Here is an 11,445-nt window from a genome sequence, read left to right as displayed (position 1 = left end):
CAGCTCTTCTGCTACCCTGTGACCCTAGGACATGCCTGTCCCCTGCCGGAGAAGGCCGGTGGGTGCTCGCTCCTTCCTGAGGACAGCGCTGCCGGGACGCAGAGCTGACAGTGCTCCCGGCCGCCAGGACGGCCACCATTTGCTTGATGGAGGGATGTCATTAGGTAGAGTTGTTCTGCCCGGAAACGGAGTGTGTGGGGGCAGGCCCGGTCCGAACAGCCGAAGGCAGTTGCAAATTACAGGGAGAGGAGTTATTTTTTTACTGGCAGCAAACCCAGTGGCAGCGGATTTTTTTCCCCCATTATCTTTTTTTTTTTTTTTTCAATTGAGGTAAAACGGGCATAGATCGCTACGGACGATTATGGGTTGCTATCCGTATTCGTTACAAAGTGATCACCTCCAGAAGCGTCGTCGCCACCAATCTGTGCTTGGTGTTTAGGAGTTTGTTTTTGTTTTGTTTTGTTTGCTCGTTTTTCTTTTCTAGATTCCGCCTAAGACTGAAATCATACCGGGTGTTTTCTGCGTGTTTGTTTGTTTTTGTTTTTCTGAGGTTTTTAAATTTTTTTTGTCTTTCAACACGGAGGAACTTGGAGGGTGTTATGTTCAGGGAAGTGAGGCGGGAGCCCGCGGGGTTAGCAATGAGCCTGCGGTGCAGGGCAATGGGTCCAGTGGGCCAGCCAGGGCGTCCTCCCCACTGGCCAGAGGTGTGCAGAGAATAGAGGGGGTGAAGGGAGGGGAGCAGCTGGAGGGGAGAGTGGATGGGGGTGAATGTGGATCAGAGGGTGCTGGATGGAAGGGGAGCAGGGTGGGGGGTGGGAGGAGAGAGGGAGAAGGGAAGGGGGAGCCAGGAAGAAGAAAGAGGCCGGGCAGATAAACAAGAGGACGAAGGAGGAGAGAGAACCAGGAGCAGTGGTGGGTGGGGCAGAGAAAAAGGGAAGGGGAGAGATTCCCAAGCAGGCTCCTCGCCGTCCGCACAGAGTCCCATTTGGGGCTCGAACTCACAAACCGTGATATCATGACCTCAGCAGAAGCCAAGAGTTGGACGCTTAACAGACTAAGCCCCCAGGCGCCCCTGCTTCAGCCCTCCTTCTCCCTGAGCCGAGACAGTCTGCAGTGACAGGGCCAGGGTCCGCAGCTGAACACCCCAGGGGTGGGAGGGCCATCTGGACGTTAGAACGCTTGAATTCCAAGACCAGGTCTGTCCCGAATTTGCTGTGAGACTGTCACCTCTCTGGTCTGTGTCCTCCTCTGTTGAAAGAGGAGGTGGCCTTCTGTTCCATTCTGCCCCATCTTTCTGTGGTTTAGTAAGAAGAAGAGAAGGACTTGTTCAGGGCTTACAATATGCCAGGTTTTGTTTCCCGTTGAATTCCCACAACTCCTTGTTCTCGTTGACATGTTTCAGATGAAGAAACTCAGACTCTCAGAAGTGTCTCCTCAAGGTCATAGAGATAATTAACAAGTTCTCGCACACTCTCTGGTCGACTGTGAGCCCAGACGCGGCAGGAATTCTGGGTTCTGCCCCCCAGCTACATCCCCAGGCCCCAGGACAGTGGGGGCACCCGTGAGATGGCCCATCAACCGTGGGCCTGGGTCTCCTCTCAACCCCTTTCCCCCCACTGCTTGCCTGAATCATGCCGTGAATTCACTGGGGTCCGATCAGAAGATAGAAACCCAGCAGTAGTCTGAACAGGGAAAATTTAATGTAGAAACTGTGTCACCCATACAGGTGGTTAAATACTAGCCAAGAGGACGGTGTAGTTCAGGCATAGCAAACACAGAGAGCGGCTACTGTCCCTAGTGTCGCTGGGAGAATTCTCCCCACCCCAATTCTGGGCTGAGATTCAGACCTCATCAGCGAGGGTGTGGCCGCAGCTGAGCACATAGCAAGCTGGGGCCAAAGAACTTGCCAGAGGCTGCAGGCCAGAGGGGATCCCCACCTCTGTAGGGTCAACCAGGAAGGTGCACGAGAAGCTTGTGAGACGGTGTGGGGAGACCAGAGGTGGTCCGTGGGAAGGGGTCCACTGGGGTGCTGGAGAAACCTGGTGGAGAGTGAGCACCATTGGTCACCCCCCCCCCCGGGGAAGTGGGGTGACCCTCCCTCGCCAGGAAGAGAAGCTCCTTCTTGGCTACAGCACAACAATGTGGAGGAAGGCTGATGTTGCAGTGAAGGAGAAATGCTCACAAGGCTCAGCTTCAGGACCAGAGCACAGAGCAAGGAAGGGCGAGCACCCAGCACCATCTACCCCCTTGGCCGCTCAACTTACGTATTCGCCCGTTTCCGCATACTCAAACTTCCCCCGCAAAGGGAGACAGCCCTGTGTGTCCATCTAATGGAGTGCAGCCTTCCTTCATTCCAGGGAAGACATCTTCATTCTTTCCCCAAAATGAGGGGACAAAAAAGGCTCGACACTTACCGTTTCCACTGCTGACCGTGTTCGTTACTCCTTAAACGCAGCCAGGCGCTTTGGATACTCAGTCCCCGGAAGATTAAATTGTAAGGTTAACCTCCAACAATTGAATATAAAATAAGAAGGGGGCAAATGAGAGAGAAGGATATCATAAATGTACACAAATGTATACAATGGCATATAATAGATACAAATACATGCGATAATATACAAGAGATATACCAAATTCGTGCCCATAACGTGTACAAAGAGAAATGTGAAACCGCCACAGGCCTCTTTTTCTGCAACTGGTCACAAGACGGTGCATGTTTGTGACAGCCCTCTACCGCCATCCAGTCTATATTTTCTTTGCCCTCAGGTGGAGCCTCAGTTGCTCGGAGTTCTTTGTCTGGTGGAGTTACCCAAACGATCATTCCTGAAGGGTCTGTGTCCTCGGTAGTCCTGCCTCCCTTGCTGCTGTGGTTTTCATGAAGCTTTGGGACCTGGAAGAAGTTGACGTGCTCCGAAGAATGCCCTGAGCTCCAGACACAGCCCTCTTTGCCCCCGGGGTTGTGTAGAGTCCAACCCACTTCCCCTTGGTAATTGGATTCAATCATTCTCATCAGTGAGGGAGCTCCTTTTTATTCCTATTGATTCCATGGCATAAGAAACCCCAAAGACAGGGGTGCCTGGGTGGCTCAGTAGGTTGAGCGTCCAACTTTGACTCAGGTCACGATCTCATAGTTCGTGAGTTCGAGCTCTGCATCGGGCTGTCTGCTGTCAGTGCAGAGCTCGCTTCACATCCTCTGTTCCCCTCTCTCTCTGTCCCTCACCGCCCCCCCCCGCTCTCAAAAATAAACAAACATAAAAAAAATAGAAAGCCCAGAGAGACGGGTGACAGTCTCATCTTCCAGACAATGGAACGTGGTTAGAAAACATCTTCCCCTCTGGAGGACTATGAACTCTAGACCAGCAGAGCTCAACAAGTCAGAAGGGGAAGCAGATATTCTGTGAGTGGGTGTTGTAGACTGAATTGTGTTCCTTCCAAATTTATAGGATGAAGCCCTGCCCCTCAATATGACCATATTCTGAGATAAGGTCTTTAAGGAGGTAATGAAGGTTAAATGAAGTCATACGGGTGAGTCCCTAATCCAGTAAGATGGGTGTCCTCATAAGAAGAGGAAGAGACACCAAGGTACATGGGAGGACACACTGAAAAGGTAGCCATGTATAAGCTTAGGAGAGAGGCAACAGGAACAAACAGCTCTGCTGGCACCTTGATCTTGGACGTCCAGCCTCTAGAACTGTGAGAAGACAGTTTGCTCCGCAAGCCTCCCAGTCTGTGGTATTTCATATGGCAGCCATAGCAAACTGATGCAGAGCTATTGGGGGTAACAGCGAGAGGACCTGCTGGGTCTTCTGGTTATGGGGGAGGCTACACCATATGGGGGTCTCTGACTCCAAGCATATACCACATTCTTTAATATAGAGCCCCATCCTCTCAAGGGGCACCTGGATGGCTCAGTCTGTGAAGCATCCAACTCTTGATTTAGGCTCAAGTCATGAGATCCAGCCCTGCGTTGGGCTCCACACTGACAGCATGGAGACTGCTTGGGATTCTCTCTCTCTCTGACCCTCCTCCCTCTCTTAAAATAAATAAACTTAAAAAAATTAAAAAATAAAAAGCATTAACAAAAAAAGAACCTCATCCTTTCGAGATGCTCTCTTTCAACTGGTGCCATAACTGAGTCTTCACTAAGCTCTTTGACCTTCCTCTTAGGCCAGCTGGTTCCGGATGGTAGGTTGCACGGAAATGCTGGTTAATTCCACGGGCATGAGCCCACTGTTGTACTTGCCTTGCCGTGAAAGGAGTTGCTTTACCGGAAGCAGTGCTGTGCGGGACCAGGATGGTGAAGAAGACAGTCAGTGAGTTGAAGAATGGCGGTGCTCCCAGAAGTATATGGAAAAGCATCAGCAAATTCATATCCCAAATATGTGTCTGTTCCAGTGAGGGGGAATCCGGCCCCTCTGTTAGGCAAGCCGTCTGGTGTAATTAACCCGACACCCGGTATCTGGACGTTTGCCCCGGGGAATGGTGCCATGTTGGGGGGCTTCGTGTCCGTCTCTGCTGTTGGCAGACCAGGTGCTCAGGAGTAGAGCTACCCAGGTCCTCCTGGAAAAGGGGGAGTCCTTTGAACTAAACCCATCCGTAGCCTTCTTCCCTGCCACTGTGGTCACTCTGTTTATCAGCCCGTTGAGTGAATACTGGATGAGATACATCATCCCCCACGCGTGTCGTTTTGTCCAGATGACCATTGAGCGTTTTCTCTGGGGTGGATGCCCTTTAAGTGAAACAGGACATGGTACCTTCCAGGGTCTGTGATGATACAGAGAAGCCCCTCCATGTAGCTTGTCCCCGGACTTGCTTATCCCGAATAGCCCATCCCGTTCCTTCTAAGCCACTGACCATCTCACCCGTCCATGAGCAAGTGCACCCGGATAATGTGGCCCCAAGTGTGGCGCTCAGAGTTGACCTGAGCTGGAAGACTTTTCTTCACTGTCTTTCTCCAGAAGCCCTCTTGAGCGAGGCTCTGATGCCATGGCCATCCACCATTTGATGGTAGTGGGCCAGGTTCATCCGTGAGCCGGGCTTGGGCTCATTCTTCAGTCACCAAGTCATAAAGCTCTGCGGGGTGTCTGTGCCTCCGCACGAGGCCACAGGCAGCCTAAGGAGCAGGTGGCAACGTCAGCGGAGCCTGAGCCACCTGCTCACGTTACCCGTACCTTCTCACCCGCTTGGGCCCCGTCCACGATATTCCATTTCCTGTTCATGTTGCTTTGCTGCTACACGCGCTCAACATTGTGGCCGCGTGGGCCCAGCAGCATCCGGTTCGTGATGAGAAGCTTGGGTCCCAGGGTCACCTCATGTGCCACGTTTGGACATTAGTCCCTACTAAGGCCCACCAGCCAGCAAGGAGCTCCTTCTCAAAAAGGGAATAGTTATCTTCTTGAAGAAAGCATAGCTTTTGTTTGGGCTCCGAAATACCAGCGCCCGTGTTGTGGTTCTTCTATCCGTCCTTGTCAAAGGCGCGTCTCCTTACGATGTCCCTATCTGCCCCCGACACTTTGCTTGCACCTGCTGGACCATGAGCCCAAGTGGAGGAGCACGGAAGTGACTGGAAGAGTCAGCCTGGGGCAGGACTGTGTGTCAGAGTTAGAAACTCACTCCGTGTCAAGGCAGCTAAGAAGGAAGAACAAACCATCAGGAGCCAGCCCTGCGACATGGGCTCCAGCGGCCGGGGCTGGATGCGTGGGGCTAATTAGTGCTAGACAGTGCCAGCCCCGCCCCGGGTAGATTGGAGTTCAAACTATGGCTCCACCCGGCACTAACCATCTCCCCACCACCCACCGAGCCCCTTCTTGGTGCCGTTTGCATGGGGGGCTTCACGCACGTCACTGCCCTTAATCCTAAGACAACCCTGCGGACAGATGCTATTGTCCCCATGCACGGATGGGGAGACAGAGACACAGCCGTGAGCGGACTCGCCCAGCGCCGCTCTGCAGTTAGGTTGCAGGGCCTGGATCGGGCCTGCCCGGTCTGACCGGGAAATCGGAGGATCCTCGACAACAGGCCTCGGCAGAGCCACCTACCCGCTCTGAACCTCGAATTCCTTACCCGTAAAAGGAGGATTCACGCTGCAGGAGGTTATTTACGGAACAGGCACAGAGCTGGGCTACGGGGAGGAGAAGCTCTGCTCCACATGGCTTGTGGGTAGATTAAGTGAATTTACAAGTGGTCCATCCCTGCATCAGACACACGGGACAGTCCACAAACTGTAATTCTCCATCCTTGTTCAATCCGCAAATTACATTTTCCCATCCCCGACCCACGCCGAACGGGCCCGTCGCTGCCTGGTGGGCCGGAGCCTAGTGCCTCCGTTTATGCTTCTGCACTTGACGTGCTGATAATGTGGTTCTAACACGTTTGCAAACACTTGGGTGTCTTCTGCGGCTATTATCCTTGGGAGGAAAATAAATTGTGTTCACGATCGGACAAACTTGCGGCTGTTCGAAGGCGCAGACGAGGGGCTGTCGGAGTGGGCGGGAGCCGGGTGAGGGGCGGATTTGGGCTTCACTTTCCAGGGCTGGGTAACAAATGAACATGCAGACCTGGTGCGTAAGACAACGGATACCTGCCGGCGGTAGGTCTGGAGACTAAACGTCTGAAAGCAAGGTGTTGGCAAGGTGGGTTCCCTCCGGAGACTTCGAAGGCAGAGTCTGCTCCGTGGTCCTCTCCCAGCTTCCGGGGACAGTGACCCTCGTCAGTCCTTTGCTTGCGGACATGTCCCTGCCATCTCTGCCTGCCCTCGCGTGGCCTCCTTCTGTGTGGTTCTAGCAGAGCGAGCATCTCAGAAGATCGTCCAGATCGAACTCCTGTCATTCGACAATCCCGTTCCAGCTCTGGGCTGGGCGCAGGGCTATATCCCAGCAAGGCGGACCTCCAGCCTCGAACCCCCAGCCACTAAACACAGAGTCTAGAGAGACGGCAAACCTCTCTTGAGAGGAGGTGACCACAACGGACAGGGACGGGTGTTCTACAAGGTGAGGGCCACGCTTCGTTCACACCATAGCAGGGCCTGGCCCCGAGCAGGGACTAGATGATGATCTCCGGATGTACTCTACGGGCGGTAAGAGCTGCGAGAGGAAATGCCCTGACTGTCCGTTTCTGGAACACAGAGGAGGGGCAACTGTCTTGGGGGCCTCAGAGGGCTTCCCGGCAGAGACGGTGTCCGACCTGGGGCCGGACGGATGAGACCGTGACCCAGGGGGAGGTGCCAGGCTGCTGCACCAGCGGCATGGGGCAGAGGTGAGGGAGAGCTTGGTCCCCTCTGGGATGGACAGGTGGTTCACGTGGTGGTGCAGAAGGTGACACATCCCTCCCAGGTCACGTACCTCATCAGAGGTAGAGCCCAGACGGCCCCCGGAAGTCAGACGCCAGTGCTGTTCTCGTGACAAGTGGCCGTCCACTCTGCCATTTGTCACCACTGAGGAACATACCATCATCTCCATTTAACAGATGATGAAAATGAGGTACCTTGGCTCCCTAGGGCCCTGCTGTAACAAATTACTACAAACTGAGTGGCTTCAAACAGCACAAATGGGCTACCTGACAATTCCAGAAAGCCGAAGTCCAGAGTTAGTGTTTCTGGACTAAAGCCAAGGTGTCGACAGGGGCTGGATCTTTCTGGAGGCTCTAGGGGAGAATCTGTCTTTTGCCTTATCCAGCTTCTCGAGGCTGCCCACATTCCCTGGCTCACGGCCCCTTGTCCGGCTTCAAGGTCACCATCAGAGCCTCTTCACATTTCTCCCTGACCTTGACCCCTGCTTACATCACCAAGTGTCCTTCTGTCCCCCTGATCCCATCGTTCTCTCTGACTGCAGCCCTCCTGCCTCCCTCCTATCAGACCCCTGACGACTACACTGGGTCCACCTGGATAATCCAGAATAATCTCCCCATCTCAAGTTCCTTAACTTAATCACACCTACAAAGTCTCTTTTGCCACGTGAGGTAACAGATTCACAGGTTCTGGGGATTAGGACATGGGCATCTTTGGGGCCCATGACAGAGCCTATCCCATGAGGTTTAGAGAGGAGCGAGGGGTGTACCCCAAGATCCAGACCTCTGACTGCTACACAGAGCACTCAGTGCTGACCGTTGTACATCAGTCCTCCCTCCCGTCCACAGGGAGACCCCGAGTTGCCAGGTGAGCCCAAATTCAGCCTCAGGGCAGATCCGTGAGCTAAGGTCTGACAGAGCAGGTGGCCTATGGGGCAGGGATGACAGATATTATAACAACTATTATTTTTGAAGCAAATGATCCCGCAGAACCAGGAGGTTTGTGCTTCAGAGAACTGGCTGATGGGGGGCCGCCCCCCACCGTGTGACATCTTCCTGTGTGATGTTCCCCTGTTCCCAGCCCCACGGGGACCAACTAGGCACCAGATACAACAAATGGATTCTCCATGGATCCGGCCTCCACTGGGAGCAGGCTCGGGGGCAGTGAGAGAGAAGAAAAACATTCCAAGACTTGGCTCAGCCGGGGCCACAGCGATCTCACCCTGCACGGTTTCCAAAGGAACCACTCCTGGGTTTGAATTTTGGCCCACATGCTTGGCTTGTGACCTTTACCCACGTGCTTGGCTTCCTCCTCTGCGCCTCAGTGTCCTCACCTGTGACATGGAATGATAATAAAGCACTCATGTCATAAGCTGCTATGAGAATTACAGGAGCCAACGGGTGACAGTGCTTAGACCAGGCTTGGCCCATCGGGAGCACTCAGCAGATGTTACCTCTTCTTAGGACGAGGACGAACAAGGACAAGACGCATCCTTATCAGGGACAAGGGCGAGGATAAGAAGTGCTTCGAGGTTTCTAGAATCCTTACATATTACAGCAACTGATAAATTGCAGCAGGAAGGGTATCCCTCCTGGTGTCTCCCCCAAAGTCTTCGTGCTATAGCGTCACCCTCGTGCCTCTCACTCACCAGCCGCATTCCTCATCTCGAACCTTCCAGGAGGGTAGGTTCAGAGGCCGTTGCACCTGCAGCCCGGATCACACCGACAGGCTCCATCAGTCAGTGCATCTGTAGGCTGGAGTGACTCCCACGTCAAATCAATGATGTTTACAAAGTTGGGAGGGAGGGCTGTGATTGATGTTTCCTTCCTCCACGTCCTTTCTGGAATAACCAACCATCCCTCTTGCAAATAAATGCCTCGTCTCCCGCCAGCCCCTTCGGGCCCCAGGCGGCTGGCGGGTTGTCCTCTCGGAGCACCCCAGGGTCTCTTCGCAGGTGCACACCCGGACCAAGCCCCTCGGTCCAAGCACACCTGGACTGAGCATGGGACTTCCCTGCTCTTCCAGCAGCCCTGGGGGGTGGGGCTCAGGGGGGTTGAGTAACTAACCCAAGATTGCACAGCCAGGAAGTGTCAGAGGCTCAGCGTGAGCCTAAGACTAACCGATTGGCACACAGCAGCTAATACCTACTGAGTTCTGTTACTGTTCTAAATGCCCGTGTTCACTACGGTGAACGGCCATCTCAAGTTTACAGATGATGAAACAGAGAAGTAAGCCATCTGACCCCCAGTCACCCAGCTGTCAATGAATTTGCTAGCATTCCAACTCGGGCCCTTTGGTTCCCAAATCCTCCTCCTCCTCACTGTCCTTCGTTGTCCGTCCTCCCCACCCCCATCCGCTGCTAGAGTGCCTCTCAGGAGCCTGTGCCTGGCCCTGACCCTGTGCCTAGGGGTCTAACACCCCAGAGGATGGCTTCCTCTCTGCAGGTTTCGTCATTCGCTCAGGGACAAGCTCAGCAAGCTGAGAAAACGCTAGGGCAGGATTTGAACCCAGGTCTGTCTGTCTCTGAAATGGATTGGCCTTCCTCTCCCTCAGCCACGGCGTCCCTTAAAACTATTAGGAAACCTGTCAAAAAGGCTGGGAGGCCTGGGTGGGATGCCACAGACCACTGGCAGCCCACGAACGGGGCGTATTTTGGGAAGCACTGTGTCCTCAGTGGACGGAGGGACCGGCAGGGGCCGGGTTCACGTGGGAAGGTCAGATGGAAAACCGTGGAGAGACAAGCCCAGCCAGGTGGATGAGACGGAGGAGAGGACAGGGGAGGAGCAGGTGATCACGGAGGCACAGGCCCAGACACATGTGGCCTTTGGCATCAAGGAAGACCTTCGGCTTGGCCCCCCACTCGGCCACTTTCCCATAGATGCTGCACTTTGCCTGACGGCTGGGGGCCGTAGTCTCCCGTCTAAGTCAGAAGCCCGCCTCTCAAGGCTGCTATGAACTACTCTCAGGAAGTCTAACACCTGCTTGTATTCCTTCACCACACATATGTGCCTGTATATAATACACAGGGCTATTTGGTATGATATGATATGATATGATATGATATGATATGATATGATATATGATATGATATGATATGATATGATATATGATATATATGATATGATATGATATATGGATATGATATTGTTTTGAAAGGATACTGTTATATCTATTTCAACTCAAAGTTAATTTTTATTTTATCTTAATTTTTAAGCGTTTTTTTAAATTTATTTTTGAGAGAGAGAGAGACAGAGCATGAGCAGGGGAGGGGCAGAAAGAGAGGGAGACACAGAATCCTCAGCTGTCAGCACAGAGCCCGATGTGGGGCTCGAACCCACGAACCATGAGATCATAACCTGAGCCCAAGTCGGACGCTTAGCCGAGTGAGCCACCCAGGCACCTCCTGTTTTAATTTTTTTAGTATTTATTTTGAGAGAGAGAGAGTGCGTGAGAAAGAGAGTGCGTGCACGCGAGCAGGGCAGGGGCAGAGAGAGGGGGACAGAGAATCCGAAGCGGGCTCTGCGGTGACAGCAGGAAGCGCAATGTGGGACTCGAACTCACGAACCGTGAGCTCATGACTTGTGGCTGAAGTCGGATGCTTAACCGATCGAGCCATGCAAGCACCACTCCCACCAAAGTTAATTTTTAAAGATGTATCCACGTAAATTCAAAAATTTAAATGAGATCATTACAGAACCAGCTCTGTGGTGGGAAAGCTGTCTCTGAGGGTGGTGGAGCCCCTTATCCCCCGGAGGGAGGGGGTCCAAGCACAGACCGTGAGGTCGTCTCATGGCTCCTTTGTTCCCCGGGGCTTCTCACCTCCGCCTGGACACCTGCTGGCCCTTCTCTCCCTCTGGCCTCTTGGAGTCCGTCCACTTGTCAGGTGCGACCCCCCGAAGCCCTCCCGGCTCTCAGGTTCATAGTAGCAAATGGGGAGCCGGGCGCTCCACAAAGGGACCCAAGGATCATGCTAACCGTGCAGACCTGGAGACCAAGCTACGACATAAGGGGAACACACTCGGACATGAGGCCCTAACTAGTCCCCCTCCCCCGACTCTGCCAAAAATTAATCCTGCCTTTAAAGACCTCCATTTCCCCGGAGGAAGAACTGCTTGATTAGAGAAGGCCCCTCTCCACAAAGAGAGAACAAGGAGGCCAAT

Source organism: Panthera pardus, unplaced genomic scaffold (assembly GCF_024362965.1).
Source record: "Panthera pardus isolate Hobbes unplaced genomic scaffold, ASM2436296v1 HiC_scaffold_11, whole genome shotgun sequence".
Lineage (NCBI taxonomy): Eukaryota > Metazoa > Chordata > Mammalia > Carnivora > Felidae > Panthera > Panthera pardus.
The sequence above is the reverse complement of the archived record's forward strand: the minus strand, read 5'-3'. Positions refer to the sequence as shown.